At 38.1% G+C, this 25,819-nt stretch overlaps 1 long non-coding RNA gene across 2 annotated transcripts; it reads left to right on the forward strand.

Annotated features, from left to right (window-relative positions):
* Window positions 1-470: 470 nt before the first annotated feature.
* Window positions 471-21,231, forward strand: LOC111090291. 2 transcript variants are annotated; one of them, XR_005371091.1, is made up of 4 exons: window positions 471-716; window positions 7,421-8,604; window positions 10,942-11,051; window positions 21,122-21,231. It is a non-coding gene; the product is annotated as an uncharacterized LOC111090291 (long non-coding RNA). The 2 variants fall into 2 exon arrangements; XR_005371090.1 differs by lacking the exon at window positions 21,122-21,231 and adding an exon at window positions 16,991-17,131.
* The last annotated feature ends 4,588 nt before the right edge of the window (window positions 21,232-25,819 follow it).

Consider the following 25,819-nt stretch of genomic DNA (forward strand, 5'->3'; position numbering starts at 1 on the left):
TATATGAAGCTGCAAAATTGGCGAGGGATCAAGAAAGATACAATCCACAATGAAATCTTTTGTTCAGTCACCTTTTCCCCACCCAAGAGTGGCTGGTGAGTGGATTCAGTGTAGCAATCGTCCTATTTTAGATTCTTGTAATCCTCAGGGATTCAAAATATCTTGATAGATTTTGTTAGGGGCAGGATTGGTCACAGAGAAAATTATTTATGAAGGGCTCCCTTCATTCTCTTCTCCATCTGCTATCACGTTTACATTTTGGAAGACCCCACTCAACCTCCCACAAAGACCCACTGCCTGAACGAAGCCTTCTGGAAATGTTAGAAACATGCTTCAGAACTTCACTAACTCTGCTCTCCTGGGAAGTGTGCCATGTTCCGTATCTTTATGTCATTTTTCTTAGAATTCCTTCTCAACCATCTAAATTCTAAGTGTCTCTGACAAATCTAATCCCTGGAACTTATGGCTGTTCTTTGCGAGTTTTGCCTCCATTTTAACTGAGCCTTCTAGAAAGGATCCCTTAAGACAAATATAAATGAATGTTAGGAAGTCCAGGCCCCATGGAGTGGGGGAGCCCTGGATTTGAAAAAGATATTCTAATGTAGACGGCCATATGGCTTGTTAACTACATGGGATAGGGAAGCAACTGCTTTTGCATGAAGGAGTCCATGAGACATAAGACATTTTAACAGTAAAGAAGCCAAGATAATAAAAAGGTTGGTAAGGAATTTTCTCCTCTAAAGACAATTTAGATAACTGAACCTCTCCATAATTCTAAAATTGTAAAAATATACTCATTCAAGAGACAGAGGAATGAACTAGAAATACCTTCTATGACTAGGCTTCAATACCATATATCCCAAGCTATACTCAATCAAATATTGGTATCCTGGGACATACTGACACTCTATGATCAATTAGCTTTTAGGAAATTGTGTTATTTCATTGAGAATGCTACCCTCGAAAGTTAATACTGTACCACCCAGTGAAATTTACAAGAAAACCCACATACCACATCCCAAAGCCATTACCTTCACAAAGGACTCCATTGTTCCACAAAGCAGTTTGGATAGTTCTGATTTAAGTTGTAGTTTGGGGCACAATTTTGTTTGCTTTCTTGCTGGGGAATCATATTGATTGTCTACAAAAAAAGGCAACCAAAGAGCCCAGATCTTGATTACTCTAAATACTAGTTGCCTGCCTCTTTTAATCAAATATGCAACTCGATTCCCAGCTGGAGATTAGTGACTGCAGGCCCCAGTAGCCTGGTTCCCTAGCAGAATTAGCTTCCTTTCACATTTTTTTCTTGCCCATTGATACCACCTTCATTGGAAATATGCATAAGTCAGTTCTTACACATATTTACCCAGTGATTGTTCACCTGGTCACACAGGTGGGACGTAGGTATACAGCACTAAGGAAAATGTTAGGTGGAACAAGGCCAGACTATTATTAGTGCTTGTCTCTGCAGTTCCTGGAAAACAGCCTTGCAGAAAAGCAATTCTTTCTTCTACCTTAATTTTTAAAATTCACTTCAATTATTTACATAGGCCAGCTTGAGCTATTTCCTTCTTCTAGTCTAATAGATCCTAAAACATCAGAGTTCCTTTTGTTTTTTTAAGTATGTTTCCTAGTCATGAGGTTCAAGTTTGTTATAATTTTCATATACTAAGGAAGTACTGGCTTCCAGAGAGTTAAATCCAGCAGCATTTTGTGGCCAAACATGGCAGCATGACCTCTGCGAACTAGGAAAGGCAGTGGAGAACCTGCCCAAGGAGAGCCATACTGATTCATACTGATGAATTCCCTGAGGATCTGGAAGCTAGAACTGAGGTCCATTGTGAGAAACCCCTAGAAGCAAGGGTAGGAGCAGGGCAATAAATGAGCTCTCATTTGCTCCTAACTGGCCTCCCTATTTTCAATCTTATTTCCCTTGACTCCATTTCCCACATGAAAACCAGAGCTTGCTTGCTTGCTTTTTTGTACTATACTTTCTCTTTATTTATAAATTTAAAATTCTTTCTCTGGAAAATTTCCAGATACATAAAGATTATTCTCTAATTACTTCATTTGGTAATTTTTTTTTAAAGCTAAAGCAGGATTCCCCTTATACCTAAATTAGTTTCCTAGGACTGCCATAATGTAGTACCACAAACTGGCTTAAAATAGCTCAAAAAACAACAGAAATGTATTCTTTCACTTTTCTGGGGACTAGAAGTCTGAAATCAAGATGTCAGCAGGGTTGGTTACTTCTGAGGTCCGAGAGGGGCTGTTCCCTACCTCTATGCCAGCTTCTGATGACTGCCAACAATCTGTGGCATTCACTGGCTTGTAGACACGTCACTCTAATCTCTGCCTCCATGTTCACCTGGAGTTGTCTCTCCATGACTGTCTTCTGGTAAAGACACTTAGTCATATGGGAGTAAAGACTGACCTCCAGTATGACCTCAACATAAAGAATTATAGGGCAGCCAGGTGGCTCAGTGGTTTGGCGTCACCTACAGCCCAGGACATGATCCTGGAGACCTGAGATCGAGTCCCATGTCTGGCTCCCTGCATAGAGCCTGCTTCTCCCTCTGCCTGTGTCTCTGCCTCGCTCTCTGTGTCTCTCATGAATAAATAAATAAATAATATGTAAAAAAAAAAAAAAAACCAAAAACAAAGAATTATAACTGTTCTGACCATATTTCTAAATAAGGTCACATTCGGAGTCACTGGGAGGTACACCTTCAACATGTCTTTTGTTTCTGCCAGGTGTAATTCAATATGCCTCCTTTCCTCCATTCTGGTCAAACCCCTCAATGGTTCCCTCTGCATTTAGGATAAAATCCAATCTCCTTAGCCTGAATACCGGGCATTTCACAGTATGTCGTTCTTTATCATCTCCTACTGACACTCCAAATTCCACATGAAACTTCCAATCATTTCCTTGCATATATTATGTTCTCTTGTTTTGCCATATGTTGTAATAATGATAACTGACATTTATATTACACTTCATGTGCCAGGCACCTGTTAATACATTCATTTTTATATGACACAACACTATAATATAGGTAATTCCATTTACTCCTATTTTGCAGAGAAGGAAATTAAACCCAGAGAAATTAAACAAATTACCAAAGGCCACATGACTAGCTGGTAGTAAAGCCAGGATGAGAACCAAAGCTGCCAGGGCCTGAGGCCTTGTTCTTAAATCTGTATTACATGGTCTTTCAGGTAGAAGGAGGCCAGAGAAACCACAGAGGCAACATCCTGCTCATTCTTCAGGATTCAGTTCAGCAGTTCCTTCTTTTAAATGTTTCCTCTCACTCCAGAATTTCTGTCCCTTCTCCACTTTAATATGATCTTGGTGCCTTCAATAAATACCCCTCCATGACTCTGTGTATGTAACTTGAACATTTCCCAGGACTCCACATTATTCAATCTCTACAGAGTATTAAAAAAAAAAAAAAAAAAAGGCAGCAACTAAAAGTAATTAAAAATAAATTCCATTTCTTTTTCTTTCTTTTCTTTCTTTCTTTCTTTCTTTCTTTCTTTCTTTCTTTCTTTCTTTCTTTCTTTTTATTTGTGACTTGTGAAGAACAGGAAAGAGACCAATTAACAACCCACAATTCTCCAAAGCCTCTATCCTGAACAACCTCAGTCTCCCATTCCCAAGAGCTGGAGCAGGCCACTCATTCAGTTCTCCAATCAAATCAAAACAAAACAAAACTAGTTCCCAGGCCATGTGACTCTTACTCTCTTTGTCCACCACATTCTATCTTTACTCATACTTTACCTTGCAGATTTTCTGGTGTTTGTTTTTATTTCTACCCCAGACAAGAATTCTTCAAGGGATCCCTGTCCTGGTAATAAATCTTGTCCCCACCACACCTCTAAAGCATTTATCATATTCTATATTATCACTCACTACTCAGGCATACTTTATTTTATTCCAATTCTTGCCCTCATCTGGGAAAACTTAAATGAACAATAACTCCCTTCATAATTAATTTTAAAGCTGCAGTGTTTCAATCAATGCAAATCTAAGCCTAAGTATCAAGCTGGTAATATTGATAGTATGCACTTATAATTACATATTTCAGTTACTATAAAAATCTATTATTGCATTAATAAAATGTATGAAACTCTTTAGCCATTCAGAAACTTGGGACAAGTGCACCAATAACACTTGCCATATCACAGTTGCTCAAAGATTATATAAATTAATGGGTAAAAGGAGTTACATAAAGTGCTGAGAAGCTATATTTGCATAAAAATCTCAGTATATTGTTATATTAAACATTAAATTTCCATGCAAGAACTTGGCTTACAAAACACAACAAATAGCAATCTACACATCAAACAAGTATTTAGAACAAATGCAGAGCAGAATTGAAGGCACTGTCTAATTAAGAGCTCTTAATTAATAGGTGCAACTTCTCCCCATAATATGTTCACATAGCAAAGCTAGGTATACATGTTTCATGCTCTATAAAAAGTAAAACATATAAGGACAGTACTCTTTTCAGGGAGGAGATAGGATTTTTGTATTATTGGATAAGGTCCATGAGGCATGGCCTAGGGCCTGGTATAAAGTACTCATGAAGCAGTAGCTACAGTTACTCTGTAGAATGAATAAACCCACAAGTCTATCCAAGAAGAAATGAAAGAGATCCAGGGAATAACAAAGGAAGGATAGAAGCCAAGACCAGAGCTAAGAAGAGTCTCAGTTAATACAAGAGGAAGACTCAAGTATGGACAGGAACCAGATGAATATCCTGGTCTGATGGGTGGAGAGAGGGCAGTAGCTGAACTGAACCTCAGAGCAGAGTCTCTGTTCCTGCCCTTTTTGGTCTCCATGGCTTCCTTCCCTTGGGAACCAAGTGAACCAAACGGGAATGGTTTGAGGGCCAGTATTGCTCTGAGTCTTAGTCCCTCTTGGGGCCCCTAGAGCTTCCACCTCACCTCATGCTTCCATGTCCCTCCAACTGCCCTCATCAATGCCAAGCTTTCCATAATCTATCCGTGTTCATTCTGCTCCAAATGCCTCATTCCCAGTTCTCTCCTTCCTCCCACCACCATTTACTCCTAGATCCTGACTTTTCTTCTGCTGTTTCTTCTTATCTATTCATATAAACTTCTTGCTTATTACAGATTACCAATTATGCAGAACTTCTCATGTAGCAATTTTTTTATCATCTGCATGCAAAATGGTTGCATTTTATTTGAGAGATGGAATCCTAAAAACTTCAGTTAGCTTGAAATATGCATTTGTAAAACTAATCCTGTCAAATGATGGCAGATATCTCTGTTTACCAGCTAAAGTGGCACTGCCATGTGGCAGTCACAATGTCAACACAGCTCATTCAGCCTGCCAACTCTGGAATTCTGTGATTCTTGAAAAAATTTTTCAATTCAGGGCATCTGCATAATTTCATATTATGTTCATGAAAGTCAGACTTGATTCATATTTTAATTGCACAACTTTGAATTCACATCTTTCACAATGATCTACATATGACTATATATTACTTGGTGGTAGGGTTATTCATTTCAGAGGTAAATTCAAAAGGTAACATGGGGCCTTGGAGAACCTCAAGGAGACCTAAATAAGGCAAGAGCTATAGCTAACTTTCCAGTTATCTGAGCTATGCAAGTTACTGTTTTATGCAGATGACTGGTAGGGAGACAAATGACCTAATTCTGGAAGTGACTCAGCAAAAGAGTGAGAAACTTGAACATGCCATCCTGCAGGATGACATCCAGGAGGTAATAGTCATATGATTCCTGAGGAAAATGGTCCCTATTCTTTATGTGAATCAATAGAAATTCTCTCCAATTCAAGGGCACCTCGGTGTCTCATTGGCTAAATTTCTGATTCAGCTCAGGTCATGATCTCAGGGTTTTCTCCCCTGAGGCTCCACACTCAGCAAGCAATCCTCTTGTCCCTCTCCTTCTGTCCCTACCTCTTCCTCATGCACATGCCTTCTCTCTCTCTCTCTCTTATAAAATCTTTTTAAAAAGAAAAAAAAAGAAATTCTCTCCAATTTCAAAATTTTCAGGAGCTCAAATATATATGTTTCTTTCCAACACAAACAAGACTTAAGACTAAAGTTCTTAAAATAAGTACACCAGGGGCACCTGGGTGGCTCAGTGGTTGAGCATCTGTCTTTGGCTTTGGTCATGATCCTGGGGTCCTGGGATCGAGTCCTGCATTGGGCTCCCCATAGAAAGGCTTTAATTGATAATATAGCCCAGGATAAGGAGCACTTAGGGAAAGTTATGACAGAAGTAGGAATTGAAAGAAGAGAGAGAGCTGACAGTGTTTAAGGGAAACCTAAAGTATTTGGAATCATCTGGGAGTATGGAGACAGAGGGAAAAACTAGATAGTCTAAGGGGAAACAGAATCACGGGACAAAGAAGATATGGCAGAAGGAATGGAGTTTGTTTCTGGATATTGTTGAGCTTGTTTGTTTGTGGATATTGTTGAGGAAGAATTTCTCACAGGGATTTCCATTGGACATTTGAAAATGATGATGTCAAGTTTAGGAGAGGAGTTAAAGCTGAGATACTATTTGAGTATCACAGTTAAAGCTATAAAAATTGAATGATATCATCAAGGGAGATCTTGCAGAGAATAAGTTAGGGACAGAAACCAAGAAAAGAATAGATACCAGGGATAGAAATGAGAACCACAGAAATTCAATGTTATCTAAGAGAAAGCAGGTGATTTTCAAGCAAGGGATGATCAACTTTTTAAAATATTATGGAGAAGTCAGAAATATAAGACTTAAGGAAAAAGTAACTCAATTTAGTGAATGCAGGACCATAAATGACCTACCTTTTGGAAGGCAGCTTCATCAGAACCACAGGTGCAGGATTGCAAGGGATTAAAGATCAGTGATGAGTGAAAAAGCCACTGCTCTTTAGTGAAATAAAAGACTAGCCGAATAATAGCCCCAAACTCTGCATACTGAGTATCTCCTTCAAGATATGCAGGGAGAAAAGGAAAAGCAAACAAACAAAAAGCAAAAAGCCAAGACTTGCTCTCATACTGGATATTAGTGAAGGAAAGATACCAAGCTAGGAGGCCACCTGTCTATGACTGGGTCCTTATTCTACCCAAGTCCACTGGCAAAGGTCTAAGCCTACAGTCAGATGGGAGTTAGAAATGGCAAGAGAAGTAGTGGGGGAATTTTGCCAGAGAAGGAATACTTTATATGTGTATTTTATTTTGAAATCTAGTCATCAATTTTTGTGCCTTCCAAATTCTGGATCCCTGGTGAATAACTCTGGTAGTTTGACCCTAGATTTTTCTCTGGACAGTTCAAATGGGTAACAAATTAAAGAATAGCATCTTGGTCTTGCATTGTTTGCTTTCTCATTTGTTTTGTTGTTTGAAGGAGACTTGTTTCTTTGTTCTTTGAACAATAGGAGGAAGTGATATTTGTTGGTGGGAAGGGAAGATCTTTGAAGAAGATCTGCTCAGTATCAAAGAATGGTGCATTAAGACCAGCAGGATAGCAAGCTGCAGGGAATGAAATCAGATGCATGAAGGAAAGATGTAGAATCTTTAAAGAGAGAAGACGGAAGAAAAACAAGAGAGATTAAATGAAGATAGTGAAAGACTTTGACGAAGAGAAGAGGGTTAAAGGGACTTATATCAAGAATCCTTGATTCTTGGTCGTGTAAGAGTCAAGAGGACTACAAGGGGATCAAATAAAAATGAAGAGTCAGAGCTCAAGATCCTTAGAAAAACTTTAAAACAGACATTGAAGTGAAAGTAGTGCAACACTGGGGACACAAAGAAGGTTCCGCCAAAATTGATTATACCCTCCAGGTGAAAGGGAGAGATGGAGAATCCATACACCATGTCTTGAAGTCCAAAAATCTCACAATTTGCTTATTGTGTTGGTTTTCTCCTCAGCTCTCCCCCCACCCAAATCTTCAGGGGCCTTTTCTTGTAAAGCCCACACCAGACTTCTCTGACAAAGTAATCCAAACACATTTGGGCATCTGAGTTGCAGATTTTTGTTTCCCTACAATGATTCAGTTAGAGAAGCAATGGTGTTAGCTTTTTTTTTTTTTTGTGTGTGTCAAAATTCTTATGGTTTCTATTGCTACATGACAAGTTACCACAAACTTAAGAGCTTAAAATAAGACATATTTCTTACCTCACAAGTTCTATGGGTTAGGAATCCACAAACAGCTCAACTGGGTCATATGCAGTGAAGGGGTCAATCATGGCTAGGACTGCATCTGGGGTTCTGATGAGGAAGTATCTGGTTCCTAGGTCACATGGGTTTTGGGAGGAATTTATAGTTCCTTGCAGGTTATTGGACTGTGGGGCTCAATTCCTTGGCAGCTGTGAGCCAGAGGCTGCCCTCAATCCCCTGCAGTATAGGCTCCTCCATACAATATAGCTTACTTCATCAAAGTCAGCAAGGAAGGAGTCAAAAGAGAGTCTGCTAACAAGATGGAAGTTACAATGTTATGGAACATAATCACAGAAGTGACATCCCATTACCTCCGCTGTATTCTATTATTGGAAACAAGTCCTGGGATCTGCCCCCACCACAAGAGGAGACTGGATTATACAAAGACATGGCCACCAAGAGGTAGGATTTATTAAGGGCCATCTTCAACTTTGTCTGTGTTAATTTATGATCATAAGGAAGTAGCATTCTCTAGGTAGCAGCAAAGTGACCTAAAGAACCATGACGAAAGAGAAATTTGAATAATATAAGCATTTGCATTGTGAAATAATACATTTCACATTCAGGGGAAACAAAGTGAAAGAAAAGCACAGGTGAGGAGAACACTTGATTTTACTTCAAACATCTGGATATTACCAGAAATTGAATCAGTAAGATTTATTCTGAAACTGGACATAGGTTATAACAGTTGCTTAAATTTAGGAAATTGTAGGTTTTACTATTGATACTTATCTATTCTTGATGAAGAATAGAGATCTCTCCTTTATGCAAAAGAAATGTGATAAGTAATGACACTACAAACTAAACTTTAAAACGTATACCTATCAATTGTCTAGCATAAAAAATATCCAGTGGACTTAGTTAAAAACTTGATTTAGATGCTGGATGAAAATAAAAACTGAAACACAGAAGTAAGTGGAGAACATGCCAGATGTCAGCCATTTTGCATACATGTTAATTTCATCCTCCAAACCTATATTTGATAACATTTCTCCAATCTTACAAAAAGCTATCTATTTGTCTAAAGTATAAGGTAGGCTATCTCTATAAACCAACACTGGTAATAAGAGAACAATATAAATTATGTTTTTCTCCTCAATCCCATTCCTACCACCTTCGTCCTAGGATATCACAGTCAACAACAATTTTAGGTAAAAACTCATAGCCAAGGAAAAACAAAACTATACACACACAAACACACAAACACTCATATAAATTAAAAAACAACCAAGATCAAAACAAAACAAAAACAAAAACAAAAACAAAAAAAAACAAAAAATCTCAAGAAGGATATGCATAGAAACTTCTTTGTAAAAGAAACAGATTTGGGGCAAGAAGCACTCAGAAAAGATATTCAATCTCACTAGTAATTAGGGATATAGCATAAATGATAAGAGACACCATTTTTCAGCTATAATTTAGCAAATATAATATCCAGTATTGGCAAGTATGTGGGGAAAATGGTGTTCTTCTATACTGTGAAAAAGTTTGTCAAGGTTTATCAAAATTTTAAATCTCTACGTCTTTTTTTTTATTTTTTTAAATCTCTAAGTCTTAACCAACACAGCTATTTTACTTCTTGAAGACTATCCTGATGCATTTACACACACACACACACACACACACACACCTTTACTGCAGCACTGCATCTCAAAGTTAAGATCTGGAAACCATTTAAGCATCCATCAATAATAATAAAGTATGAAGTAAATTATATTTACTCTATTGCTGTAAGTTGAATACATTTAAATAGAATGAGGTAGCCATATATATATATATGCCCTATTATAAATATATGTATTATATATTAGACATATTATATATGACAGAAATACTCTAAAGCATATTAAAAGAAATTATAAAACAATGTGTATATGTATATAATACATTATTTATTTAAAAAAACCCAAACTATATATGTAATTGTATATAACATATATACTTATAAAAAGAATGTAAATGTATAGGAAAAGTATGCAGAGAGTGACATTGGCTGTTTATATGGTTAATTATATTAGTGAAGTTAATTCTGGGACAATTGGGGTGACGGGGGGGGAGATGACTTAAAATTATAATTTATTGTTCTATATATATCAGAGTGCTTGAATTTTTAAGAGGCCAATGCTTATGTATTATATGTAATATTGAAGAAAATTCAATTTAAAAAAATAACTTGATAGTGACTGGCAGAGAGAACTAAAACCTGGATATTTCTCAGATGAGTAGCCAATTCTGTTCTTGCTGGCCAGAGTAGCAAATCTCTACCCTTACTGAGCTGCTTAATGAGGATGGGAGATGCCAGCAAAAAGACAGGAGCTTTGCTCTCTACATGTATCACATAGTAGGAATTATTGTTTTTAGGCAACAACAAAGAGAGCCAAACTGAATCCTAAGAGGTCCATGATGCTGGATCTGTATGATTTATTATTCAGTTAAAATCTCTAAAGAGGGAAATAAGACTTCATCGTCAACTCTGATTTATATTCTTTCATTTTGCAATTCAATGAGCAAGTCAGGTGGGTATTGCCGAAAACTGGTTATGGATTTTACCCAAAGACATATAATTGTATTTGTATTCAAAGTTTCAGCTTCATTCATTTCATATGATTTTATTTTTAGCTCTTTTCTTTCATTTAATTTTTATTTATGAATTTATTTCACCCACTCAGACCAGAGTGACAGGTGGTAACTATTCAATATTTAAGTCATTTTTCATGCATCCCTTTGGTTCATTTTCAGGGCCTCTTCTGCACTCTTCTAGAAATAGGTGAGCTGCTTGTAATTCCCACCCCTTTCCTGACACCAAGTCCATGCTGAGCTACTGAGCCACTCTCAGTCTCATCCAGGAGGTAAATTTTTTACTCTCTACATCTGGCAACAAGGGAAATTAAGTTCAGTATACATTTGGCTTTACCTATAACTTAGGCTTTGCCTCTATTTAAGAAGTAGAATGATTCAGACCTCTATTGGAATCATGTTGGTGATAGGGATTATAGCAACGATGCTGGTCACAGGATCTGTCAACTTTTCCACCAGTGGCGATGTTCTCTATCTTTTGGAAGGATGACTGGTGATAGAACCTGGAGACTGAAAAATGAAAATTTAGAAGGATATACTGGTAAAAGGTAAATATCTGTCTTCCAAAGAAATACGCCACCACATAATATATTTAACCATATACATATTCAAATCCTTTAACCAGTAATTCCGTTCTGTTAATTCCCTTAGAGGAGAAAACAAAATGTAAGATGACCTTGGGGCTTATAATAACAAAAACCCCTGAAAACCATGAGACTCTCCGATAGTAAAATGATAATTTTGTAAAATGTCTATATTTGGTCGAACAGTGCTATCTAGAGATTAAAATGAGTGGTAATGAAAAAAACTTAGCAACATGAAAAATATTTATGTCATTAGTGAGAAAGGAAAAGACAACTTAGTATATACACCATGGTTAAAGCACTGCAAAAAAAGAAAAAAACAATGCATGGGAAATAGGCCAAGAGGAAATGAAATAATGTGATAAGAGGAAAAAGAAGACAGAAAATACCATAATCCTATTTTTCAAATCTTTATGGTATGCCTGTACATTTTTATTAAAAGCATTTATAAACTAATAAGGTGAATTTCCTTAACATGTTTAGTTGCTTTAAAGCCAACAGGAAGCTGGAATAAGGGTCAATGATGCCCATAACAAATCCACAAAATTCTCTGTCTATATCTTCATATTCCCACTCTCCCATTCTAATCCTTAACACAGATGCACACACACACATAATGCACACACGCCTCTCATTCAAAGCCTTCTGAACAACTTGAACTAAATGACTAAGAGAGTCAATAAAGGCTCTCCCAAGCTCTTCATTACAACAAAAAGTAAAACTAAAAACTAAACTTTACTACTATGACCAGTAGTGTATTGCCCTTATCTTCTTCAAATCTCACATCAATTATGAGGGATGAACTATTTTATAAATCTGATTAAAAAAAAACAGATTTAGAGAAGATTATTAAATTTCACAAGGTCCCATAATTTTTAAGTGATATACAGATGGGTTCATATGAACCCACAGCTCAGACTCTTTACCACTGCCTTAACTGCCTTCCACTCTCACTGAGTTATGCTCTTTATCAGAGCCACTGTGTATCATTGGGCAGGTTGTACACTGCACAACTCTAGGGAGGGCTATTTTCTTTGTAATCTCAGTGAATGATACTCCCCAAAGTTAGGCACAAACAGCCTGCTCAATCTTATGTAGTACCTGCATGATTCCTCTGGGTATTTCTCTCTGTTATCCCTTACCCACTTAGCCTATCACTTTCAACAGGTTTTCTCCAACTACCTCTCTGTATATTATTCTTTTCCTACAAGAGATCAATTGGTGTAAGTACAATAAGATGCAGTCTGATTGGGATAGCAAAACTAACCCACACTAACCCACATGAATTTTCAGTTCTTGGTCAGCAGAGATTCTCTTCTGTTTCTTTAACTAGTGTCTCAATCACCAAACCCAGTACTGGGGACTGAACAGGAACTTAATAAATGCACATTAACTATATGATCTTCTAGGCAAATTACCATAAGTCATATAAAGGGTTCTTTAGGAGAACATTAGGAAATAGTTTATAATAGGTGTTAAAAATGCTTCAGACTATAAATTGGAATGCAGTGTAGTAGGTGGCTTTTCTGCAAATGAGCAAGGGCATCTACATAGTATCTGTGCTGATGAAATTTTAAACTAAAGTTCATTTGCTCCAAGTCTATAGAGAAGCAGAAATGAAATGATTTGCACTTGTATGAATATTCAATTTTGTGATCTCCTGGCCCAACCACGATGCAAATTACTGAAAGTTTTAGAAATGGTTTGAGTAAGATGATCAAAATTCCTAGAATAAATCAAATACAGCAATAAGAATAAAAATAAGTTTGCAAACTCTGCTTGATGTTTTTATACAGATGCTTTCTATTTGCAGACCTCTGTCCAATCCCAAGCATCTGTAAATGTGATTCCTCATATCTGGGTGGCAAAACTAAGGTCCCGAGAGAGGTGATTTGTTCAAGATGAGTAATGAAGTGAGGGAAAACATTGCCATTCAGTCTTTTGTGATGAATCTATGGCAGGTTTTTTGAAAAGAAATGACAGTTGTTCATTGGGTTCTGCAATAGCCTATACCGAGCCAGTTTCAGAAGGAATGGAATATACTGAGTAAATAATAACTACTGCAAGAGAAATAAAGAATATATTCTTGATTGCATTATCACTATACATGCATACACATACTTATACACACAAACAAGCACACGCTCACACCAGAACTCATTAAAACAAAAGCAGGATCATTAAGATTTATCAGCCAATAAATACAGCCTTCCAACTAGCTACTGACTTCATTTAAGAAAATAAATGGATGTAAAGCCATGCATTTATCTCTGGGACATGAGTGCGACATTGCTGACATATATGCCACGCTAGATGCCAACCAGAGGAGGGTGAATACAGAAGACCTGGCCCTAGCTCTGCAGAATTCATTTCCCTATGGTGAAGTAAAGCTTTGCAAGAGCTGTGTAGCAGGCTTGCCCTTCCTAGGGATAGATGATGAGCAAAGCCTGCTTCTTTAGCTTCCACAACCTTCCTGCCACTCAAAGCAGTAAGGCGATAACAAAGGAAAGAAACATTTCCTTGAATTAGCATGAATCATTTCATTGGAGATAGTGTAACTACCAGTAATTTTCAGATCAATTTACATGATATCCCACTTATTTTAAGCAGCCCCTTACTGCTCCTCCACTTGACTGCGCTAATAACATGAGCCCTTACAATTAAAACTTTTCATCTTCTCAGAGCTCATATTTCCAATGGATCTATACTGAGATACCCTGTGGCGTTAAATACTTTATCATTCTCTTGCCACAGCTAAGTCTTTCACTGAGATTCTTACCTCAGTGTGGGCATAAGACATGGGTAGGAACAGACTCAGTCTTTCCTTGCCTCCTCAGTTTTGCCTCTGGGTTCTCCATATTATCAACATTTCTTGTGTAAACCTGTGTAACAGACAAGAAATGTCATGACTAATACATGTGATAACTAATACTGTTGAATTCTAAGTAAGAAAGTCTTTTTCAGGCTTTTTAAAAGATTTTATTTATTTATTATTTATTTATTTATTTATTTATTTATTTATGAGAGAGAGAGAGAGAGAGCATGTGTGAGTAAGGGAAGAAGCATAGCAGGAAGTAGAAAGAATCCCAAACTGACTATGCTGAGCGGGAAGCGCCACTGGAAGCTCAATTCCACAACTCTGAAGTTATGGCATGAGCTGAAACCAAGAGTTGGTTGCTCAACCGACTGAGCCACCCAGACTACCCCCACTCCACCCCTCCAAGTTTATTTTCAAAATAGTAATGGAAACCCGGAAGGCATCATATCAATGGCTAACATCTATTTTACTGCTTATAATTAATATTTGTTTCATTAATTCATTTATTCACTTAGTAGACATTATTTTACTGGGTTCTATGCTCAATCTTGGGGATAGAGAGATAAAAGACACTGAGCTCTTCCTCATAAAGGTATTTGTAAAGAAGACATGATCTATGATCAAGGTTAAGACGAGAGGTGTTCAGAGCAGACAATGTAGTGTGGCCATGGAGCAAAGGCACCCTTCACTTAACGGAATTCCTACTATTCTATTCCAATTGTTCTTCCTATATTTTTTATTCTTCAAAAAAATTTACATATATACATTATATATGTAATTACATATTACATAATATATAACATATTAATATATAATACACAAGAACAGAAGTATTTTTTTACTTTTACTTTAATTGCACATCTCATAAGGCCAGAAATGGGATCTAAATATGAGAATATATTAATCTAACACCATTGCTTTTTCCATGATTTTGTGCTGTTCCCCAGTTTCTCCATTCTTTCTTCTCTGACACATCATCATATGCATTCTGGTTATTTGCTGAAGCTTTTCTAGTTAAGTTAATTCTAAATAGGGTAGGTGGCAGGATCATAGTGTTGAGAGGAGAATAAAGCTGGGGAATGAGGTATAAACCTGGAACTAACCCTGAGCTTCCAGTGTTTATTTTTAATTAGTTCAAGATCATTAGTCTCACAATGAAAAAATACTTATCTTTACATTTTTCTCTTTAGTGCTGTACTCGTCCATCTCATACTTATGCTCCTGTGGAAAAGTATGAGTTATCTATTGTATAAACCTCTCCAAAACTTAGAGGTTTAAAATGATAAGCAGTTACTTATATCAGACTTCTGTGGGTCAGTGATTTAGGCTGGGCACCACTGGGCTCCCCACGTTTGGACCAAAACACACTCTCTAGTCAATGTGCTTTGTTTCTACCCTTGATTCCCCTGAAGTTCCTCACATTAAAGTCTAGACAACATCATCCTGTTTTTCTTCATTTTTGCCTTGCCTTTTCCTCTTTGAAGCCAACCTGCATGATAACTCCCAGACTGATATGAGACAAGAGCTTTTTCTGATGATTAGTCTCCTGCATTTATCCAAGAGTGGTTCCCTATCTGCCATGGCTCAGTTCCAAATTTAACAAGAACTTATTATAGACCTCAGGAATTTCCAGGATGAAAGCTGACACTGACCCCCTACATGCAGGGCAAAGAGAGAGAGCGAGAGAGAGAGAAAAGAGGTGGATCCCTCTAGGTTGGTAGGTGACAGTTTTAATCACGGAAGGAACTTACATACAAGGCTTGTCTTGGGCATCCACAAGATGAAGAGATCTCCATATCCATCCACTGGAATCTTTGAATTTATTGAGAGGCTTTTAACTGGGTTCAATAATGTATTCAGTCCAGATGGTCTCAACACCACCTCTCAAGCCTACATCATTGAAACAGCTTCTAGTATGGGAATAGTAGGCAGAATGGACATTCCAAGGATGGGGAGAGGAAAAGGAGCCTCTGACTGCCCAGATCTACCTCTCAGGTCAACACCTCATGGGACAACCAGTGGTCATTTACTCTCGATTTTCTACAAGGTGTTTTGATTCCCTCACAAAATAAGGTATCTTATCTACCAATCTCTCCTATCCTTATGCTCCAAACTAAACAAAATCCATTAGGATTTTGATTCCATATTAACCCACCATTCTATCAGGGTTTTTCTTTTTCTTTAAGATTTATTTATTTATTATAGGGAAAGGGACAGGGAGTGATACAGTGTGTGCATACATGTGAGCATGGGGTGTGGAGGTGTAGAGGAAAAGGGAGAGAGAATCCCAAGCAGATTCCACACTGAGCACAGAGACTGATGCAAGACTCAATCTTACAACCCTGAGATCATGACCTGAGTCACAACCAAGAGTTGAATGCTTAACTGACTGTGTCACCCAGGTGTCCTATATTAGGGTTTTTTTTTTTTTAATTTCTCTTTTCCCATATTCTTGCTCCCATAAGGATGTCCTCTAGCAAATTCCTACCCATCTTTCAAGGCATATTTTACAAGGGGTATTCTGATTTAATTTTTGTGGTGAAGGTTAGCCTTCTTTCATAAAAGATCAGTTTGAACCTTGTCTGGAAGCACTCATGGAGTATTGATGAATAGCCCAGGTCAAGAACTTTTGGGCCATATATGGAACACTGCCGTTCCTCTATGTGGTAAAAAGATAAGTGGGCAAGAAAAGGACAAAAGTCCCATGCATCATCTCCACATAAGTAGTTGGGTTTGGCAAAACAGAGTTTATTTTTACTTTCAGATGTCTCTTTATTCAAACATATAGCAGTATGTCACCCTTTTCCAGAATGCGTCGACAGGAAAGAGAAAAGTCAGAGGAAGTCTCTAATGGGGTACCAAATTAGCACATAGAAAAAACAAACATGTCCTGCTCATTATGAATTGTTAATGGCCTGTTTACTGCTGAAGCTGTCACAGAAAACAGGCGAGTCTGGTAAGTCAATAATTTATTTCAGACTGTAGAATTAATTAGGAAGACAATTAAATAATTGTGGGAAAGCAAAAAAATATGTTTAGACGTTTTGTTTTTAGAACTCAGTGGTGGTTTACATGGTGTTTGAATACCGCGTGAGAGGGAAAAAAAAGAAGGCAGAGGCAGAAAGGGAGTTAACAGTCTAGGTGTGCCTTCATTATAAGATGCTGATAAAGTCCACTTTCTATCACTTTCTTCAAAGAAATCTCAAACAGCAGGCAGCAGTAAGCTGCATTAATCCGTAAGAATGTTTGAATGATTTTACATTTCATGTAAGATCAGGCGGGCAAATATGCTGTGGCCTTGAATTCTTTTTGCTCCATTTTTGAGGTTATCCAATGAATAAGTGATCTTTCTCCTTCACATCTGCCATCTGGATATCAACAGTGGAGCCAGATGAAAAGTAATACTATTATAAATATATTTTAAAGCAACTGTCTTTATATACTTCAAGCCACTTCATAGACTTATTAAAAAAACAATAAGATTTAAATAGAAATAAAAATTCATACAATAACAGCGTCCATGCTGGAATTATAACTGTCATATATCTTTCAAATGAAGCAATTTCCATTCCTTCATACTCACCTACATTAATAAAGAAAATGTTTGGTGATCTAGCTACAGGAAATAATTCTTTATAACAAGCCATGCTACAGAGATTGAACTTGGTTATGTTCTGTACTGACAATAGAAGTCTTCCAGGCAAAGCTGAGAGTTTTCCACATATGCTTACCAGGAACCTGGCCTCTTTGTTCTTTATATCCTTTATTAGGGAAAAAAATATTCTGAAAACATTCACCAAAAACTTTCTTCAAAACAGCTTTTACTCAGAAGGGGAAATAAAAAGATGAATTACATGATAAACACATTTTTTTTTCTTTTGTGAAGTCACTACAGAGAAATCTACAGGCCCAAGAAGCAAAATCTTTGTAAGTGATTATCTTTTTCCATTTTTTTTCAGATTTATTTATTTGAGAGAGAAAGAGAGGGAGCACAAACACAAGAGGGAGGGAGAGAGAGAGAATATCAATCAGACTCTGTGCTAAGCATGGAGCCCAACATGGGGCTTGATCTCATAACCCATGAGATCATTATGACCTGAGCCAAAACCAAGAGTCAGACATTTACCTAATGGAGCCACCCAGGTCCCACAAGAAACAAACTCTTTAAAACTTAAATTCTTATTCTAGAAAGTTTAACAACCTACCACTTACAACATTCCTTTCCCATGCTAAAAAAACCTCTTTACTCTAGCATCTCACTGTTCTGTCACTGCCTGCTCTTACAGAGCAGAATCCAGAAAAGGAAGTCAGCCCTAAAAAGTGCCTTATGCTGAGACATGATTTGAACACATTTATAGATAAAAATGCAAAATCATCATCATCATCATCATATCATCATCATCATCATCATCATCTTGGAAGAAAATCTGAGACTTTCCTATTACAGCCTTTATTAGCCACCAACCAGTCCCCAGTGTGAACATTCACAAAAGGAACCCACAAATTGAGAACTTGAAGAATACTGGGAAAATGGCCAAGTTGCCAGAAGAGAAACTCAGTTCTTCAAACTGATCTGATGCTTGTTACCTATTTCTGAAGCATGTGGTAATGGATAAAGCCAGCAGGGAGGGAAATGAGCTCAAGAACAAGAACAAGGCAGGAGCCATAATTTCTGAACAAGCTTAAGTTCAGATGCTATCATGAGCAGGACGGTCTTGGCAACTGGAGAGTTGAGAACTAATCTCTGCTGGTAGAGAACCAGAAACCCCAGCTATGAGGAGGAAGAGGGGAATAGGGGCTAGGAACCCTTATGGTTGGAGAGGGTCCCTGGTGCAACCTGAAACGTTAGCATGCAGATTAGATTGACAGACATACCGACAGATAGATAATTTATAGATGCAGATGCAAATCATTCTCATTTGACTGACTCAAAAATCACTGCTGGATTATATCCATTATTATGTACATAAGTTAAGAAACAAATGTTTGCTGAAAAGAAGTCAACAATGAAAAAGAGAAGGCGCTGTTTTTGGATTTGTGTTCTCCTGTCGGACTTCTGTAAGGAAATGGAATGGAGATGGGAAGTTTCCACAAGGCCAGCTGGCTGCTGAGTGCTTCCTCTAAGGCTGAAAACATCAGGGCACTCAAGAGGGACCAAACCAACTGGAAGCCTCCCAACAAAACTGCATGATTTAGGATTGCCTGTGGTTCCTGGACCAGACAATCTCTCAAATTCCCTGTAAGGCTCTGCTCCACTAGTAACTGACACTGTCTAGTCTGGAATTTAGCATGTCTTTAGGCCTGGCCCATCTTTGTAGAAGCTGTGTCAACTCGGTGGAGCTTACAGCTATAGTTCTCAAAGCTCAGAGCTATCAAAAGTTTGCCAGCAGATGGATGCTAGTCCATGACTTAAGTTAGCATCAGTCCTTTCTGAGAAGGCCAATCATTATTCTAGATGATAAATCCATGCTTTAATGGACTTAAAAATTTTTTTTATATTATATGAGGGTATTTCTTGTTATTTTTCAAAAGTCCACATTGAATCATTTCAAAATGCAGCACTAAATTCTCACACTCCTTTCTTTTTTCTTTTTTCTTTCAATGCATTTGGTCTGTGAAATTTCAAAGACTAGAAGCCACTTTGCAGGAAGATTTCTCTGGTGACTCAGACTTATAAAGGGAGCAGAGATTTCCATTCATACATTTATCCAACAAATATTTATGAATATCCACTAGGTGCCAGGCACTGTTCTAGACATTTGAGATCCATCATTTACCAAAATATCATATTAAAAATACCCATTGTCACAGAGCTTATCTTCTTTATTGGGAAGTGAAGATAATAAATGACAAATATAATAAATAATTAGGTTGTATATTATAGGTACATATGTACCTAAAGAAGAAGAGGCTATTGTATCTGAATTCAATTCAACTTAGAATCAGGATGTTTCTATGCCAGATTCTGCACACAAGACTCTATTAATTTAAGGGTGAATAAGGCAAAGCTCAATTCTTCAAGATGTTTATTTTATAATGCAGAAGATGAAGTCAGACATGATTTTCCTTCCTAGTTATGAGTTCTTAGATTATGAGCACTAATAACAGTTTTGAGTTTTTGTTGTTTTAATTGTTTTTAATAGCAGAGGTTTCCCCTAGTTGTCAAGATGGTTGAAATGCACTTGTTTTGCAGTCTCTGAACTTATGATATCCCTATTTCCTTTTCCTCTTTCCTGACTAAGATAAGTCCCACACTTAGAGCTTTGTCCTCTCCTCTTGCTACTCAAGTAACTGACTTACCACAAATAGTGGAGTGGACTGTGCACTGAGAGAGTATAGACCCAGCAGCGGGGGCACCATCAAACCACTTGCCCTGTCCATGAGGATGAGCATTTCAAAGCTTTACAGCAAACAGGACTCTAAATAGAAGTATTAAGAACAAAGTCCAAGGTCTAAGAATATTTAGAAGTAAGAGCTGGGGCACCTGGGTGGCTCAGTGGTCTGGACGTCAGACTCTTGATTCCGGCTTGTGATCTCTGGGTCATGAAATTGATCCTCAAGTCAGGCTGGAGTTCAGCTCAGAGTCTGCTTCTCTCTCTCTCTCTCCCCCTTTGCTCTGCCCCACATTCATGCACGCATATCACACTCTCACTCTCTCTCTCAAATGAATAAATAAAATCTTCAAAAAAAAAAAAAAAAGAAAAGAAAAGAGCTGTCCTCGGATCAGGTTCTAATATTCAGTCAAGTTTTAGTAGGTAAATAAATTGTCCGGTTTTCCTCCACACTGCTGCACAGGTGGGAGACCACAGAGACATGATGCAAATAAGCTGGCAATTTAGAACAAATTAAGAAGTAGTATCAGATATTAATGTGCAAAATGCCAATACTGCATCTGTACAATAACAAATGGACTACTGAATTTTTATTATTTGACTTCCAGCTTATGTCCACAGGCATTCCATGACCTGAGACAAGGATGTAACAATGAGGAGAAGCTATTCCAGTTGTTGAACCCATGAGGCTGGTCAGGTGCCTGCTTCCGGTGAAGGCAGATTATAGTTTAGAAACTGAAGGAGCCCTTAACAAATGGAGCTGGGAGGGAGCCAGATTTTCCATGCAAGGAGTGCTTTGAGAATAAAGCCTTCTGGCAGTTTGGTTGTGTTTATCCCAAAATGTTTGTGGGGGGTGGTTAGAGATGGAGTATATTTGCATTTTGTAAGCAAATGATGATAATAATAGGTTTCGGAGAGATATAAATTAGAGAAGAGGCAATAAAAATGAAAAATTTTTGAATATGCATGTTTTGACCCTCCCCCACCTTCAGAAGCAAGTGGGTTAGGGAGAGAGTGTGTATTTACAAATTCTAGGTAGGGAATGACCAGGCTGGGTTTCTGGCTGGGGAACACAGCAGGGTTCTCTGATGCTGTTCCTGAACACTATGTGCCCTCACTGGCCTCCACATCACTTTGCCCCTGACCACAGCTTGGACACCTGATGGCTGGGTTGTTAGACCCTCTTTTTCCACCTCCTACCACTTAGTCAAAGAATAGGGTTTTACTAGTCAATAAACTTCAGCTAGCTCTCAAACATGAAGTGGATATAATAATTACTCTATATTGATTTGAGAAAATAAACCTCCCATTATACCAGTTGATCTGTTGATCCAATTTGATCAAAAAGACATATGGGCACTTCTAGAAAATTCTTTGACATAGATAAAGCGAGATTTTTCTGACTTAACAAAAGGAAAATGTTTGTAAAAGCTGGTTGGGTTCATTGATTCCTTAACTCCACAAATATTTATTAAATGTGCAGCACTACTCAGGTGAACAATCCTTTTTTTCACCCCCTAAGTTAATTGTAATTACTCACAGCTGCTTGAGAATAGTCCATTTCCCCAAACAAATCAAACAGATCTATATATAGTTCTTTGATCTTCTGCAGTTTTATTCACAGGGAATTTCCTCTCTGCTCCTACATTGATGGTCACCAGATATATTGAGATTCCATCTAATAATCATTATCTGTCAGTCTCAGGACTTGCCACTGCGGTCAGTAAATATAATAAGATTCCCCCTGTAAAAAAATGGAAGGAACTCACAGTTTTGTCATTGCTCAAACTTTTGAATTTTTTTACCATTATTTTTGTTGTTTTGTTCAAAGCAGCGTATAAATACTGTTTGAAAAGTAAAATAATAATGAAAGTTAACCTAATGAAAATCAATAATCCACTGCCACTACTTTTCCCCATTCAGAGTCCTGCTCCCCAGAGAGAACCATTTTTATGTTTCTGCTTTTTCTCCAGTTCCTGGTGCTTACCTGAATGTATCTAAATAATATGTTGAGATTGCTCTTTTCATTCATTCGAGCATTCATTGTACAAATACCTGTTTATTGTGTGCCAGCATTTCTCTTGAAACACACATTAAGAAGTGTTTAAAAACTCATGACTCTTTGACCTATAATTGCAAATGTGTTGCAACCTCTTTTCTATTGATGAGCTTCTGCTCATTTTCTTTGTTACTATGGATTTATACCATTTCAGAGACCAATACATTTCGAGGGGCTCTGAGGAAAGACAGGAAATAAGCATTATGCTCAGTTCACCACCTCTACCAGGAATGTCCTGCCTGACCTCTTCATGGGAAGAGGTCACTTGTTCACTACTCTCTTCTTTTTTGAAAAATTTTTTATTTGAGTTCAATTTAGTTAACATATAGTGTATTGTTAGTTTCAGGAGTAGAATTTAGCGATTCATCAGTTGTATACAACATTCGGTGCTCATTCCATCACATGCCCTCCTGAATGCCCATCACCCAGTTACCCCATCTCCCCACTGTCCTCTCCTCCAGCAACCCTCAGGTTTTTTTCCTAGAGTTAAGAGTCTCTTATGGTTTGTCTCCCTCTCTGATTTGGTCTTATTTTATTTTTCCTTCCTTTTCTATGCAGAAGAACTTGGGAAGAGATGAGCTCACTTTAACACTCGAAGAACCAGGGCAACATTGCATTAGTTGTGTTAGAGGAAACATGGAGTGGTAGAAAAAGTATTGCACCAGGTGTTGGAGAGCCAAGGCCACCCCATTGCCATGTGGATAACCACAGCATTCACCCTGCTTGTCAAGTAGAATGAGCCAACATGGTTATTACTACGATCTTTAATGTAGTTAACATTTATTTAGCTCATCCTATTTGCCAAGCACTGTAAATGCTCCACTGATTTTCTCATTTAAGGTAATAACTAATATTATGCCATTTTTCAGAGACAAGAACTAAGGCCTAAGGACATATAGAATTTTTGCAATGTTTGGGGACAGACCTTAGATTTAAAGCCAAGCCTGTGTCTAGAGCCCATATTTATCTCATTTTCTGCTTTCAAATAAGTCAATTCCATAGCTATTAATTGAAGTTCCACTGTTTGCTCTGCTGCTGGGTTCTAGACAAGAAGATGAATAAGGTGTGGCAGACCAAACATCTATGGGAACCCTGTTTACCTGCTCATGGCCTCACTTCTGATTTAGTCATGTCTGGTGAAGAGTTCCAGGGGGGGTCCCAATTCCTGATTCACTTCACACTGACAGCTTCTCCCCTCAAGCATGTGTCCTGTTCTGAAAGTGAGTGCCATCAGGAGCTGGCACTTCCTTGTCCATGTGACATTGAAAAGTGTGTCAGTTACCAACCAGGAAGACACCTCTCAATAGTCAGAAGACAGAAGCTGGTGCATAAATAGGGAACAATTCTAGGAGACATTCAATAGACTTCTTAAGAAGTCCCAAGGAATCAGGCCCCCCACTATCCACAGCAGCAACCTTCAAATCACATTCTTATATTTGATTTTTCCTTTTTCCCTCTCTGCTCTCCCTAACTCCCTATTCCTGATCCCTGGAAACACTTTTGTCTCAAGGATTGCTCTCAAGGAAATCCAAGTCAAGATGTATGCTAGGGGTAACCAACATATTTTGCTAACTGCTAAAGACAGGAGGTGATGTGGAAACACAGGGTCAGGGACACTAAGCCAAATTAAAATAGGTGGGAGTCAACGAAGACTTCTGGAGGAGGAGAAGTATAGGAAAAGTATAGTTCTCTGAGTTTACTTTAGGTAGAACAAAATGAGCAAAACAGAGCAAAATGTGAAACATAGGCATTCACTTGTTCACTACTCTTTCATAATTATTCTTTGGCTAGCACAGTTGCTAGAGACACAGTATTAAAGTAAACAATGGCCATGGAAAAGACACACAGACAGAGAAGCAAAAACCTGTATAAAGTGAGAAGTGGACCAAGTACTCTAAAGAAGATGAAACCATGATAAGGAGACTACAGTTCTGACACCAGTTCCAACATGGAGAGAGTTTCCCTCCATGCAGCAGGCAATTCTGGGACACTAACTATGTGTCCTACCATCCTGCTCAATTTCTACCCAGAGATAGAATCAGATTCCACAGGATGAGAGCTCAGTCCCACAAGACTGTCCTCTACTCTGGATGCCAGCTTTAAGTCCAGTTTGTAACCTGCACTTTGTCCCCCTGGCTATAAATCAGAGGTGTGATTAATTTCCTAGAGAAGCTCACAGAACTCAGAAAACTAATTTACTCCCTAGATTATAGGTTTATTAGGAATAATATTAAAGGATACAAATCAACAGCCAGCCAAAAAGATACACAGGACAAGATTCCCAAAAAAGGCCTTCTGTCCCTGTGGAGATTGGTGCTTAACTCTATGGCGCATAGATGCATTCTGGTTTGCCAGCCTGGAAGCTCTCTGAACCCCATCCTTTTGGGTTTTTATGGAGGCTTCATTACATAGAAATGATTGATTAAACCATTGGCCACTGGTGATTGATTCAACCTCCAGCCCCCTCCTCTCCCTGAGAATCAGGGGTTGGGACTGAAAGTCATAACCCTCTTATTGTGGTTGGTTCCCCCAGCAACCAGCCCTATTCCTCTTTAAGGGATTTCTAAAGGATAGCTTGTTATAACAAGACACCCATTTCACCTTTATGACTGAAATGATTTCAGGAACAGAGGACACAGAGACTAAATATTATAACAAAAGTTGCTTCTATTGCTCTTATTGTTCAGGCCCATAGAAGGATGAGGATGCTATTTTAGAAGTTGGCCTAAGATGGAATCTCAAAGGAAGAGCATTTGATTCATGAACTGGGGCCAGCAAGTTCTGGGGGGATGGGGGAGAGACATGTTAAGGGCAGCCAGGAACATAGGAGGTATATTCAGGAAATACAGTGAGCTTGAAGCAGAGTCAGTGAGGGAGAGTATGAGCAAGGTTGGTCCAGGCTCAACAGGGCCTTGGAGGACTTTAGCTGAATATTTTGTCAGTTTTTCTGGGGTTCAATTCCCTTATCAAATGAGCAAGTTATAAATTCATGAGGTCTCTTCTAAGTTCTAACATCCCACATGCCCTACATGAAAGCCTCTTGGCATGTCTAGCTTCACCCCATGACAGCCCTGTTTTACCAACCTTCTTGGAAAGCTTGGATGTTTCATGGGGAAGGGGGCTTCCCAGTCAAGCAAAGAATAGGAGAGTACCATATTTCCTTCAAACTCTAATACCCTATATTACAAATGTGAGTTCAAGTATAACTTCCTCTGCATTGGCACAGCTAGGAGGAACTCAGGTTGTG

The sequence above is a fragment of the Canis lupus genome, chromosome 16 (assembly GCF_011100685.1).
Source record: "Canis lupus familiaris isolate Mischka breed German Shepherd chromosome 16, alternate assembly UU_Cfam_GSD_1.0, whole genome shotgun sequence".
In the NCBI taxonomy this organism is placed as follows: domain Eukaryota; kingdom Metazoa; phylum Chordata; class Mammalia; order Carnivora; family Canidae; genus Canis; species Canis lupus.